A 14,630-nucleotide genomic window follows, 5' to 3' on the forward strand; every position below is an offset into this window, starting at 1 on the left:
ATTTCTTGGATATGCTTGGACTGGTTCTTCAGGATGAAAACCGAGATTCTTGCCTTGGATGGTTGGATGCAATGACGGTGGTGATTGAGCGCCACTCTCTTTCCGAAGGTGTTGCTGTTGAAAAACCTCGTCGTCTGTGTGTTTTCATCAAATGATTGGTGTAGATATGATTATTATTGTAGTTTTTGATGGCGGATCTAATCACTTTTAGTTTTTTTTTCTTTTTTGCATCACCTATGCATAGCTTTGGTAGTACATCCCTTTGCTATTTGCCGGTGTACTCATTGTGAAGCTCGCGTGCATAGCAGACGGCTAAAGCGTGCGAAGAATGTCAAGAGAGGTCTGGATAGACCGAATTTAACATGGGAGGAATTCGTAAAAAGAGACATTATTAAAATCATTCAGCTGTGCATCAAGGGCGCCTCCCTGTGATAGCCACGTCATCACAGCGTGGAAAACAAAACAGATCACCGGGACAAAAACAAAACAGATCGCTGGGCAAAAACAAAACAGAGTCCAATCCCGCACGCAACCTCCTCCCCGTTCCTCTCTGCCCTGCGCCGTCCCCATCCTCTGTAGAAGGAGCACGGCTCTCGTCGCTGTGCCTGGTGGGGATCCGGTGCATCCCCTCTCCGCTCGCCTCCTCCTCTCCTGGGTCCCTGCGTTGCCGGCTCAGCCGCTTCTCCTGCGTCTTCTCCTCCCCGCTTCTCTCCTCCTAGTCGAGTCCTGGACCAGATCGGCGTCCGGCGCGGGAAGCTCGGGGTGGTCGCAGGTTCGGGCGCCATCTCCTTTCTTCCCGTACACTGGGATCAAACAGCCCGCGGCCTGGCGGTGCCGGCCTGGATCCGAAGGCAGATGGACCAGATCCTGGAGCTGGGCACGAAGGAGCTCGAGGTCGACGACTCCGGCTTCGTCCTCCTCCTCTGACGTCGCCACCTTGCTCAGGTCCAACACGTCTATCCATCGCCCCAGTTTTTACCATTTCGTCGTGATTACCATCCCACACCATCCATAGGGTGTGCCTTCTGCCCTTCTCACCACTCTGAACTCGGAGCAAGTGGAAATTGGGTTGGGGAAGTTTTTCGAGCTCGAAATTAAACCCAGTTCTAGAATAGTAGAAGCTGGTGCTGAGATGGTCGGTAGGCAGTGGCACTCATAGGTCTCCATTGCTTCAAATCTATTTGGTTTTAGGTGATTTGGCACCCAAAACTCACAACACTGTTGCTACACATCAGTTCAGGAATCAAGGCAAATAGCGGTATTTCCCTTTGGGGTGAATGGACGAACTGATTATGGGAAGACCAACCAAGTAGTTTATACAATACTCACAATTTCTCACACTTCCAGCGAATTAAACTGACGATTAGATGTGCCTTCTCTCCTTCGTACATTGTTTAGGGGTTTGGTTTGAGAAGTGGGTTGCAGCACTCATGATTTTGCTTGTTTCAGGGATGGAATGAATTGGGGGTCAGCATCTAACACACACACACAGAGGGAGAGAGAGAGAGAGGATAATTCTGTTTATTACGTCAACCATGTAGTAGAAACCAGATAGAACTAAACAGCTAGGGTTTTGAAGTTGACTCGGTAGCTGAATGTCCATGAATTTGTGTAAAACGACAAGTGCGCTACTGAATTAAAATTCTACCTATTCATTCCATTGCCCAGTTACCATCTGAAAGGTTCTATTTTGCCACCGCAACTCTAATTAGATTGTTATAGTTCAGACTAAGGGGATCAAGATTAGTCATCTGTTAGCTATGTACTATGGACCTCAACACTAGCTGAGTAGCTACGTAGCTAATCATTGATCTTGCCTTGGGTGAAAGGCTGGCGTTTGTTAATTCAGATACTGAAAGGTAACCCACACTGACTTAATTTGTTTACTTTCCTTCTGAAATCTTATTTGCTTAGCTTCTATTGACGACATTTCTAATCTTTTATCTTCGTCGGTAAACTCAACTGCATCTCAGTTTTCTGTTCCCATTTCCTGGATTGCGGGTCCTGATGCGCAAGATTCTTCTGTTTGCTACGGGTCCTGGATGATGGCAAGCATTGACGTGCGTACGCCGTTGCAACAGCCACACCTCAACCCTCCTGACGCACGCAATAATCAGCGGTGCCAAAATGATTTAGTATTTGCAAAGGTCGCTTTTGTTGCATTTTCTACGTGAGAAACCATCTCAGGCTATAAGTTTGCACAGCCTGGACACTTCACTTGCATACCTTGTTAGTTACTGATTGGACTATACGTAATTATGTTCACTTATATATAACAAGAGTTACTTTACCCAACTCCCAAGGAAATTGATAAAAGAAAAACATATCTGCATACTAAATGTTCTTGCAAATCTTGTTCTCAGATTGTCAATTGAAGGTGACCACGAGATATTCTCATGTTCTTTTATAATGTTTATTTGGGGATTAAAATCTTGATAATTAGATGTACTGCTTCGCTTCATATGTAATTTCCCTCATGCCTTCTAATCCGTTCAGATGACTAGCTATTATCCACATTAGGTTTTGCTCTATCTAATTGGTCGTTCAATTAGTCAAATAGCCGTTTCATTTTTATTATGCTGACACAAGATCTGTCTCTATTCTAAGATTTAGTTTCTGGTCACTTTTTGTGAGGTTTTTCATCAAAGATTCTCTTTAAACTCCTATTTTATACCTTTCTTTATGGTTCTTTGCATGGAAGTACTGTCTTCTTGCTTATATTATTCTTCTGCTATCATACAGATTTGGATGCACCTGCACAGTACTGATAGTACATGAAATTCATCAACCTGCATCCAAATGCATACAATATGCATGCTAAGCTTTCTTCAAATTTGCTCTAACAGAGTGATGAATACAATATGCATGCTAAGCTTTCTTCAAATTATGCTAATTGATCTTAAAAAGCTGGCTACTAGTGTTATTTGCTGCAATTTATTTCTGACAGCCAGGTAGTCTTGGAATGCTTTCGTAATGCAATTTATTTTTGACAGACAAGCTATGCTAATTGATCTTGAAAAGGTGGCTACTGGTGTTATCTGCTTTGTGGAAGGCTGTTAGCATTAAACTTTAGTGCTCGCCTGTTCATCATAGTCTCATTCCCTAGATAATTAATGAGGCATGAAAAATAGGTGAAATTGCAGGAAAATTGAAGATGGGAACACGATTCATTTTGTCAATGGGAACATCTACTGTTACAGATACACTTTCTGTATTCTACCTATCGATGGCGTAATGTTTGAATATTAAGTCATTTCTTTTTGTCATTAGCAGTTGCTTTTATTTATGTTCATATTCCAAGTATGCATGTGCTGCTCCGGTGGTGTTTTATTAGTTGATTGGCATATATGGATCTCTCCATGTTTATTAGTTGATCTCCAACCCCTACTCTGCTGTGGTTCTGTGGGAGCAAGAAGAGCATGCATGCTTTCTCTCTACATCTAGGGTCCATACGGCCAGATTGACGGGCCTAAACTCTGGGTGAGCTCCTCCATGATCCGATCGATTTCTTACCTTGTTGGTTGTGTCATATGGCTATTAGCATTTGATTGATAAATATTTCAGTTTTACTGAATGATCTTGCTTTACCCATCTGCACCTTGAGTTGATCTTTTCTTTCATGTTTACTTTTGCTACTATTCTTGTCCAGCTCAAAGGTTTCTTTCAAGAATCATGAGAGAACATTCAAGGAGTGGATTATTCGGAAATTATAACCTCCAGATTTCTTACGGCATCTCCAGCCGTTGGCCCCCCCAGGACGCATAAAAATCGCCCCCTAGGGGCGAGCCGGGGATACAATCGGCGCTAGGGGCGGTTTTGCGCCCAGTCGTTGCCCCCAACTCGCCCCCAGGCGCCGAAATTGGCCCATTTTGCAGCCCAATTTCGGCGAATAAAGGGCCCATATGGGCGAGAATAAGCCCATATTCGGCGTGGTTTCGCCGTGTCTCGGCGTTCAATTATCAACACAATTATTTCTTATCACATATTTCATCACAGAAAAATCAAATACTTCAACAAAATAGTACAACAACAAATAGTTCACTACAAATTATATAGTTCAACAAATAAAAACTCGTATTTCATCACACCGCGTCCCCCTTGAGCCTTCATAGGTGCTCAATCAGATCTTTCTGCAGTTGATGATGCACCTGTGGGTCTCGGATCTCCTGATGCATACTGAGATAGGCAGTCCAAGTTGCCGGTAGCTGGTGATCAACTTCGGCTAGAGGACCCTGCCTGTAGTATGGTTCAGTGTCAAACACTGGGTCTTCTTGCTCGCTCTCGATGATCATGTTGTGCAAGATGACACAGCAAGTCATAATCTCCCACATTTGATCTTTGGACCAGGTCTGAGCGGGGTACCGAACAACAGCGAATCGAGATTGGAGCACACCAAATGCCCGCTCGACATCCTTCCTGCAAGCCTCCTGAACTTTCGCAAACCAGGCGTTCTTGCCTCCTGCCACAGGGTTTGAAATCGTCTTCACAAATGTCGACCATCTCGGATAGATGCCATCTGCTAGGTAGTACCCCTTGTTGTATTGGTGCCCATTGATCTTGAAGTTCACCGGAGGAGAATGGCCCTCAACGAGCTTGGCAAAAACAGGAGAGCACTGCAGCACGTTGATGTCATTGTGAGTTCCTGGCATACCAAAGAAGGAGTGCCAAATCCAAAGGTCCTGTGTGGCTACCGCCTCAAGCACCACACTGCAACCGCCTTTGGCGCCTTTGTACATCCCCTGCCAACCAAATGGGCAATTCTTCCATTTCCAATGCATGCAGTCGATGCTTCCAAGCATCCCAGGAAATCCTCTTGCTGCATTCTGGGCTAGGATCCGAGCAGTGTCTTCCGCATTGGGTGTTCTCAAGTATTGTGGCCCAAACACTGCCACCACTGCCCGACAGAACTTGTACAAACACTCTATGCTGGTGGACTCGGCCATGCGCCCATAGTCGTCGAGTGAATCACTGGGAGCTCCATATGCAAGCATCCTCATCGCTGTCGTGCACTTCTGGATGGAGGTGAATCCAAGAGCGCCAGTGCAATCCATCTTGCACTTGAAGTAGTTGTCGAACTCCCGGATGGAATTCACAATCCTGAGGAAGAGCTTTCGGCTCATCCGATAACGGCGCCGAAATGTTCTCTCACCATGAAGTGGAGCATCGGCGAAGTAGTCGGAGTAGAGCATGCAGTAGCCTTGGAGACGATGCCGGTTCTTTGCTTTCATCCGCCCCGGCGCCGAGCCACCTCGCCGCGGCTTTTCATTGCTCGCCAGCAGCTGGCCGAGGGCAGCGAGCACCATGAGATGCTCTTCTTCCTGGACGTCGGCCGCGGCTTCCTCCTCCAGCAGCGCGGCGAGCTCTTCCTCCTCGTCCGAGTCCATCGCCGAGGCAGGCAAAACACCGAACACCTTGCGCTCGGTGGGCGTGTACTTACTTACGAAACCTTTTATCCCAAACAAGTTGGGGTAGGCTAGATATGAAACCCTTTCACGAGGACTTCCCAGGAGGTCACCCATCCTAGTACTACTCTCGCCCAAATGGGTTTCATACCCAAAAGACTGGCTAGTTTTTACGTTGGCTCGCCAAGCCTATCACAACCCTTAGATATGAAACCCTTTCACGAGGACTTCCTAGGAGGTCACCCATCCTAGTACTATTCTCGCTCAAATGGGTTTCATACCTATGGGACTGGCTAGTTTTTACGTTGGCTCGCCAAGCCTATCACAACCCTCCTCCTTTACCCGGGCTTGGGACCGGCTATGCCTAGAAGACATAGGCGGAGTTGCGCTCGGTGGGCGTGTACCCGCCGTTAAACCGCGCCTCCGCGGCCGGAAACGCCCAGCTGCTGTGGGAGGGGCTGCCGCGGCGAAGCACTGCTATTTTCCGGCGGGGAATGGCTATCTAGCGGAGTAGGGCGGCGGCCGTCGCCGGGATATAGCTAGTGGTGGCCGAGGGCGCGGGGGGTGCGAGGCGAGTCAGGGGAAGAAAACCTTGACTTTTCCGCTGTCGGTGTGGGCCAGGCATGCTTTTCCCTAGCGCCGGAGCCCCCAACTGCTCCCGAGCGCGCCGGGTTCGGCCTGTGACTGCCGGGCAGAAAAAAGGTCCGAACCGGCGATTTTCGGCGTCCTGGGGGCGCGACTGGGCCGTTTTTTCGGCGTCGGCGCCGAAAAAGTGGCCTGGGGGGCCCTCTTGGGGGCGCGGCTGGAGATGCCCTTAGAAGTGAGGTTACTTTCCAACTACTCCCTCCGTTCCGAATTACTTGTCTTAGATTTGTCTAGATACGGAGGTATCTAGCATTAAAATAAGTCTAGATACATCCGTATCTAGACAAATCCAAGACAAGTAATTCAGAATGGAGGGAGTAGAATTATAGGCAAGCATTGGTCTTTAATTTGGAAGTGATTATCATGTCTAAGAAGGGAGATCAACCCGGTTTGGTGTACATGATGTATGATCCTTTTTTTATTGCTTTCTTATACTATATGTCTACATGACTTATTTCACTCAATTTTCTGTTTTTTACACCATACTTCATGCGGTAGCCATACAAGATCATTTATTATACTATTGTACTATCATATTACAAAATCATTATGCTAGATATAGATGGATTAACATGAAGATAATTCCTTTTGTTCTGTTTTTTCACTAGACATAGATGCTATTTATGCTTCTTTAGCAGTGACATCATAGTCAACTTGCATTTTCTGTCTTCTAGCTACACTGCCAAATCCAGCAACTTTGATTTGTTCGTACCATTAGGCTGTAAGGAAATATTACTATATGTAACATGTTTTTTTCTTAAGCTACTGTTGTTGCTTCTCATGTCTGAAATATATTTCTTGATACAGCTTCACTCGGATTTATGTGAATATAAGCGTAAGAGGTCTAGTGGCAATGCTACAAAATCACTGCAGGCGTGAGTATCCTGATTGCACTGCTGCTGGCCGTTTCTTGCGATTGCGTACAACAGGCTTCTGACAAAGTCAAGTCATGGCCTCATTGACAAAGTGCTTTCAGTTTGGCTGGACAAAGTGCTTTCTTGCGATTGCACTACAATGCATTGTACCCATCCATGCTCCAGGGCGAGTCGTACATATCCTCGTTAGATGTACCAATGCCTATGATGGTTCTGAACTCTAATGATATAGTATCGTATGTTTGATCGATGTTCTACTATTAGATCATAATGTTATAGCATATGCCCATATTGATGTAAATGAGTTAGACTAATGACGAAACATGGCAGCCGAATGTGCCGAGACAAGATAAATGCGCACATGCCTTCTCGTAAAAGTTTGATACACTTTTCAAGAAAACGAACTTTGGTTAATCATTAAGCTATAACTTTTCTCATATTTGAACAACAAGGTTATTTGAGTTCTTCTAAAAAAGTGGCAATGTTAAAAAAATGGTTATTTTGTGTAACTTTTGCAAACTTTGTGGAAAGAAGCTGCAAATAACTGATTTCGCTGTCAAGTCTACAGTCCAATGTTAATCTAGAGGGTGGAATCTTTAAACTTCGTTGATGCTTTCTTGTCCGTTTTGATCTAATATCTGTCTGATGTGATTTGTATAAAATTTATGGTGGTATAATTAGTTTTGCTTTTTCTTGCAGGATATAATAACGTTGTAGATAGACGGAGACTGAATCAGTTCACACTACTTTGATGTCTATCGAGCCAATGGGACAACAAAGGTAGTTCCTTTGCACAATTTGAAGAATGTTATTTCATATTGCATTATATGTCTGACTCATTTCAGTGGGCATTCAATTAATTTGAGGCATCCTTTCCTAGGATCTTACCTTGATATTCCTCTATTTTCTCCTATTTGTCCCATGCTTTTTTAAGAACTGGAATAAATATAACCAGTGTTACAAATGTTTGCTGAGGAAAAGTCCTTGCAGAAAAGAAGAACCGGAAGAAGGTTATCTATCTTCACGAGCAAGTTGGTGTCTGTAAACCTTCACCGGAGCCATTCCAGCTCTTTCAGAGCCACAAGGTGAGCCGGAAGTCAGTGTATGTTTGAACGAGCACACTTGCTTCTATCAGAATTCATATAATCATTAGAAGCTCAGAACCAGTCATGCCAAAGATATGAAGTGGAACTCATTTGCAGGCAAGGAAGTTGAGGAACCAAGACCCCAACGGTGCGGAGCAGTTTCCCATCGAGAGGACTAGGGCTGCCATCAGGGACCTGTAGACCAAGCTCAACATCTCCCTCGTGCCTCCATCAACACCGTGTCCTGGAGGGTCGTTGCCGTCCGCGACGACGAGCTACTGCCGCAGCTTTGCCAGCCGCACGGTTAGAGGGAGGCATCAAGGTCCTGCCACCGCTCCCGGGGCCGATGTGCGTGTAATTTCTGTTAATGTATCTTATGTTGCCAAACAACAACATGCTCCTGTCAATGCTATATCATTGTGGGCGTGGCATTTCAGTTTCTTCCTCAGGTGATATTCCAATATACAATAAGTTCCATCAAGAATTGCATGTACATGTGCTGCTATTCTGATCCAAAAAGGAAAGTAAAAAGGGCGTTCATCTACCTGGCACCGCCCAGATGCCCCTCAAGCGGCGCGCCACGGGTGCGCCCCAACTACTAGTGAAGGATTGAAGTATCACCAAAGAACTAGCTATGGACAGGGGTGCGTGGAAGCTTGCTATCCATGTGCCCGAATTAAAGGCTTTGTTACAAATCCATCCTTTGTCGAAAAAGGTACAATTATTATTGTCTACTCTCTATTATTTAAAATTCTGATGATTATCAACTTGGATACACAAACATTCACCGGGTGTGATCCAATATAAAAACAGAGCCCATCAATTAGTATTGTTTTTATAATCCAATCCCAAACTCATTTTGCAGTACGTGCCAACAAATAAAACTTGAATGATATGTGGTAGCTTCCTGTATTCCTCTTCTACTTCCATTGTAAGCAAATATAAGATGTTTTAGATCTCTGGAAATGGGGGACAACATCAAAGGCAAAGAGACTATACATGTTTGTCACCATGACACCATCTCAACAATACAAAGTTTGTGTTGCCGAGTTACTCTCTGTATGAGTTTTTGGTTTGGCATAGCTGCATGCTAAGTTCTATGTGTGGTTTCACTTGTAGGGTGTCTCTACAGTTGATGCAATTTATGAACTCCTGAGTTAAGGCAACATAAGTGGCACACCCAGAAACCAAAGAAGCATATTACTCCTGTCGAGCTGTGTCCAATACTCAAAACACTTCACAAAACTTTAATCAAGAGGTTGGAATGCTCTTGGATCTCCATTGTTGCCTCTTGTAGTTAGTCTTGCTGCCTCTATAGGTGCCTGCATTTTGTGTACTACTTACGCATTTGTAGGAAACTTGGTACCAGTTCAATTCTTGAGGCGATACGAGATGAATCAATGTCCGATCCACGGGAAAGAATCGAGATGGCACAATGCCAGTCCCTCTACCGACCTCCTCTCCTTGGCCTGCCTAAATGGGATATCAAGCTGTAGCTGCAACCTTTATTTATGGAGAAATGTTGCGAGTTTGCAGGGTTTGCTGATCCTTCTGTCGGTGAACCTGCAAGTGCATATTTGTAGTGTATGCTTATATGTGTACTGCTGAGCACGAGATGAGTTTTTTTAATAGCAAGGTGAGATAAACTTCTTATCATCCGAGTTGATGCCCACCAGTATATACAACCCTTGAGTCAATTGTATTTGTTGTTTGCATGGCAAGAGAGATACCTGTAAATCTGTAATTCTTTTGAACTTTGTAAAGTAGCTCATTGTCACTGCTTTAGTTGAGCGGCTCGGTGTTCCTGTCTTTTACTTTTACTTAAGAGCATCTCCAACAGCCGCGCAACGCGCCACACGCTAAAAGTCACGATACAGCGCCGGGTTAGTCAACTTTTGCGCGCGGCGGTGCGCTGGCTCCAGCGGCCGCCGCAAATTAAAGTGCGCCCACGCCGCTCCAGTAGGTGCGCTATATTTAAGTTTTTTCTACTATGATTCGATACATATTTGGTTTCGTAGATAATTCTCCTCCTACTACTACTTGTCCTATTCGAACTCTGTCTCAGTGATGTCCTCCTCCGACTTTGGAGCGTAGGTGTCAAGGAACCGCTCGTCGCCGGAGTTTCAGGAGGACGCATCTCCTAGCGCTTGGTTGTATTTAGCGACCGTCTTCCGCGTTTGCTTGTCCTCGCGATAGTCGGCTCGCTCCTCCCTCCTCTTCGCCCTCCTTTGGGCGAAGAACTGTTCCTCGTTGGTGTCTTCCGGGAAGCGATGGCTCCACAGCGCCATGGCTTGCTCGTCCATCTCGGCCAGCCTGAGACGATGCTCCCGCCTCCGGTGCTTGCGACGATCCTCGTCGGTGAGAAGCCGCGGGAAAGGCGCCAACTCCTGTGCGCGCTCCCGCGTCGCCACGTCGACGAAGTTCATGTCCTGACGGGACAGCAGGAGGCGCCACGCCGCAGCGTCATACGCGCGGGCGCCCTCCTGGGCGGTGTCGAAGGTTTCGAGACGGAGCCGCATGCCGCCGGCTGACCGAATCTCGACGGAGTAGGTGCCGGACGGACGCGCACAAACACCGCGGTAGCCCATACCTCCCCGGCGGCGAGGCGGCATGGTGGCGCGGTGGTGGCGTGCCGGCGGCAGAGCGCGGTAGAGGGCGATGGAGAGATGGAGGGAGCGACAGAGGGCGATGGAGAGATGGAGAGAGCGGCAGAGGGCGCTGCAATTTATAGGCGCGCCGGACGCGGCGCGCCAAATGTAGCGCGCGAGCGGCCGCCTTTTTCCGCGCGCGCTAGTTTTCCGCCACCGCTGGAGCGCGCGAAAACGTCCCGCGCGCGCTAAAAAGCCAATTTACCGCGCGCGTCTTTTGGCGCAGCCGTTGGAGATGCTCTAAGAAACAGAGGACGCCTGTACTTCTGTATATGTAAAGCTTTTATGCATGTGATGACTTGTCGCAAGTTTTGCTATTTTGAAGAGCGTGCCAGTTTGAGATCCATTTGTAAGAAAAAATTCTTCCAAGCCCTGCTCCCAAATGAAAATGAAAACTGAATAAGTCCCAAGGACTTCTCGAACTGCTTGACAGGCCCACGATAGATGGCTTTGAGACATTTCTGACCTCGGGTGAAAATTAGTTTGAAACGCTGCCAGATGTCAAAAAAAAAGTTTGAAACACTGCCATTTTACAGTGTCATCTTCACATATCTCCAACGAGAGGAAGATCAGATGCTAGGGTCACCTTGTTCTTCTGTACTGGCTTGCAAAGAGTGATGGCACCACTTGATTGACCTGTAGCATGTATTTGATGCCAGGGCAACACGTGCATGATGTACTTCTCGACCGTCAGTGTCGAAACGATCAGTTTGATCTCGGCATATAGGAAGATTTGAAAAGAAAGTTGTAGTGCGTGTAACCGAGGAATCCCGTTAGCCAACGCCGGCAGCAAAACCTTGTTGGATCCGCTCGCGTGCGTGCTCTCAGCTTGGACGCATGTTCTCGGTGCATCCCATGCCTAGCAATAGATGACCATCATCCTCTTAGGCCACTTCTATATATACACCCAATAGCAGCAAAGGACTGATTAGACGTGTATTTTACAGGCCAGGTGTGTGTTGTAAGTCGTAAGTGTTTAGCTTCTATACTCGTTGGGACCGGTAGGTATGTGCAAAGGAGTGATTCGATGCGTATTTATTGGCCTGGTGTGTTGTTGATTTTACACCTCAATAACTGCTTGTCCAATTATTTAACTCCGAGAGTACAACTAGTAGAAATTCTAATACAGTAAAAGATACTGTAATTCTTTATATGACTACATGGTCTCGCGTGCAATCTAGGTGTAGACATGCAATCTAGGCCCAGGGCGACTCCTTCATCCGCCGCGGGTCCCTTGATCTCCTCCCTCCCTCCTCACCGTCATATGAGGCCGACACCGAGAAAGCCAACGACACAGCTAGGGACTGTGGCGGTGGGGCTTGCCCTACTCCTCCCGATCTGGGGCGGAGAGCGCAGATTTGGGGCAGCGGTCCTCTGGCGAGGCCACCCTCTCCTGTGGCGAGGAGGGGCTGGTGGGTTGCATGTCACTGGATCGGGCGGCTGACGGCTAACTTTCAGGTCGGGGCCGGAGGTTTGTTGCCCTGGCAACCGTCGACACTGGATCTGGCAGCTGCATCTCGTCCCGACTTGGTGCGTTTCACCCCCGGCTGGATCTGGGCCGTGCTAGTCTAGCCGGTCACAGGGTTGTGGGCGGAGCGGGTGGTGAGGGTCTAGACCGGGATAACTCCATGGTCGGCTACGATCGGCTGCGACGGCGATGACGCCTGAGGGCGCTGGTTTTCTTTTTGGAGACATCTATCGGTCGAGTTTGACCTACCACACTGCTACTCGGGTGAAAACCCTAACTGCAGTGGGCGACGACGGCGCTCTGGGTGTCGTGTCCTTCTTGAAGGCGTCCCCGTGAGAGCATTGTAGTGGTGGGAATTATGTGGGATCGTTATCAGTGGCAGATGGTGTGCCCGTCTCTCTCCAGTGGCATCTGCTTCGGGGAAAAACCTTAGATCTGGGTCTATCGGATCATATGATGATGGGGACTTCGATGTCGTTCTCCCTATTGGGGGCATTGTTTTGGAGCAGGCACTGACTGAAGGGACCACTAGGTAGAGCGGTGTTATATCTACCGCATCAAAGACGGTGGGTCTTGATGGTGTGGCGTAGTGGATTCTTGGTGTTGGACGCGGGTTGATGGACACACGTAGGTTGGTGGCGCTCTCTGGCGTCATGGTGGCGCCAACGGCAATTGGGTCTGACAAGGTCAGTGTGTTGATCACTTCTGGAGATGGGACAGTGGAAGATGGCGGTGTCGGATCCAAAGCGTGCGCCTGCGGTGTGCGTTGCGGGTCGGCCAGACCGGGTGGTGCTCCGGGCCTGATGCGGAGCAACTGCTTGAGGCCATCGGATTAGATAGTGTGCATTCATGCGGTACACGCACATTATCAAGATTGTAGGTATTGCGACTTTGTTCCTTGGATAGGTGGCTTCAGGTTGATCCATATATTCTTGTTGACAGGCTGTTGAATAGAATTAAAGATGGTTACATGCGTTGACTGATGCCGAGACCAGGGGTTATCATCCTTTTCAAAAAAAATTGTAGACTTGTTATGTATATGATTAATGATGGGCATGATGATGTTTATGTGTAGATATAGAAAATTGTTACTTATAATGGTCTATCGGTTATGATATATTGAATACAACTCAGAAAACCAGGCTTTCACCCCACTTTATTATATAAAGCAAGCACAAAACAAAGTACACGACCGAATGGTACAAGGCGATCGGATAATCCTCATACAACGTTGATCCCAGAATAATCAGATCATGCAAGGCACACGCGACTACATTACAATAACTGAGCATAGGAAAACTGAATACAATGCGGCGCTACACCCTAAAACGCATACGCTCCACGATAATGCCCCCAAACAGCACCACCGCCCTGCACTCGTCCATCAAGAAGCATCCATCACCGAGACTTCGCTGCACCATGCCGCCAAGATCCACCGGCATCGACACGCTAGATACGACGCCGCTTCACCTCTGGACCCCTCCAGCCACCACTTGCTCAAAGAACGATGCCCCCAAGAGGGATTGTGATGCCAGACGTCACCATCATCCGATCCAGAAGACCTAGACCTAGGGGTTTCCCCTCGAGCAAACGACCCTTCCGGGCGAGTCTACACAATGATCCAATGCAGCTACCTCTTCACAATCTCTTTGGCGGATATGAGCTTCAAAAAAGTGCCTCCAATAAGGTAGACCACACCACATGCCGCCACTGTCCAGTCCTATGCTATGTTCCATGTGTTTTTTTTTTCACTTGTAGGGTATCTCTACAGTGAATGCATTTTACGAACTCCTGAGTCAAGGCAGCATAAGTGTGACGCACCCAGAAACCAAGAAGCATGTTGCTCCCGTTGAGCTGTGTCCGATACTCAAAACACTTTACAAGATTTTAATCAAGAGGTTTGAATGTTGTTGGATCACCATTGTTGCCTCCTGTAGTTACAGTTTTTCTTTTGTTACAGTCATGTCGCCCCTACAGCTGTCTGAATTTTCTGTACTACTTACGCCCTTGCAAGGAGCTTGGTACCAGTTCCATTATTGAGGCGATACGAGATAAATAAAATGTCCGATCCACGGGAAAGAATCGAGATGGTATAGCGCCAGTCCCTCTACGGGCCGTCTCTCCTCGGCCTGCCTAAAGGCAATATCAAGTCGTAGTAGTTGCAACCTTTATTTATGCAGAAATGTTGCGAGTTTCCATGGTTTGCCGATTCTTTCGTCGCTATACCCCGCAAGTGAATATTTGTAATATATATGCTTGTATGTCGCACGAGGTGAGTTTATTTTAATAGCAAGGCGATATAAACTTCTTATTGTCCGACTTGACGCCCACCTGTATATACAACCCTTGATTCAACTGTATTTGTTGCTTAGATGGCAAGAGATATACTACTACCTGTAATTCTTTTGAACTTTGTAAGTAGCTCGTTGTCACTGCATTAGTTGAGCGGCAGTGCTCCTGTCTCTTATACTCCTACTTAAGAAACAGAGGACGCCTTCTGTTAGCGG

General features: G+C 47.1%; 1 long non-coding RNA gene across 9 annotated transcripts; it reads left to right on the forward strand.

Moving 5' to 3' along the window:
• The first annotated feature begins 504 nt into the window (after window positions 1-504).
• On the forward strand, window positions 505-9,797 carry LOC119285041. Of its 9 annotated transcripts, none has more exons than XR_005139339.1 (7): window positions 505-3,480; window positions 6,855-6,922; window positions 7,622-7,702; window positions 7,913-8,007; window positions 8,125-8,722; window positions 9,127-9,265; window positions 9,362-9,797. It is a non-coding gene; the product is annotated as an uncharacterized LOC119285041 (long non-coding RNA). The 9 variants fall into 9 exon arrangements; XR_005139335.1 differs by having other exon boundaries at window positions 9,377-9,797; XR_005139329.1 differs by having other exon boundaries at window positions 8,125-8,355; window positions 8,445-8,722; window positions 9,127-9,797.
• The last annotated feature ends 4,833 nt before the right edge of the window (window positions 9,798-14,630 follow it).

Source organism: Triticum dicoccoides, chromosome 1A (genome assembly GCF_002162155.2).
Source record: "Triticum dicoccoides isolate Atlit2015 ecotype Zavitan chromosome 1A, WEW_v2.0, whole genome shotgun sequence".
Taxonomy (NCBI): domain Eukaryota; kingdom Viridiplantae; phylum Streptophyta; class Magnoliopsida; order Poales; family Poaceae; genus Triticum; species Triticum dicoccoides.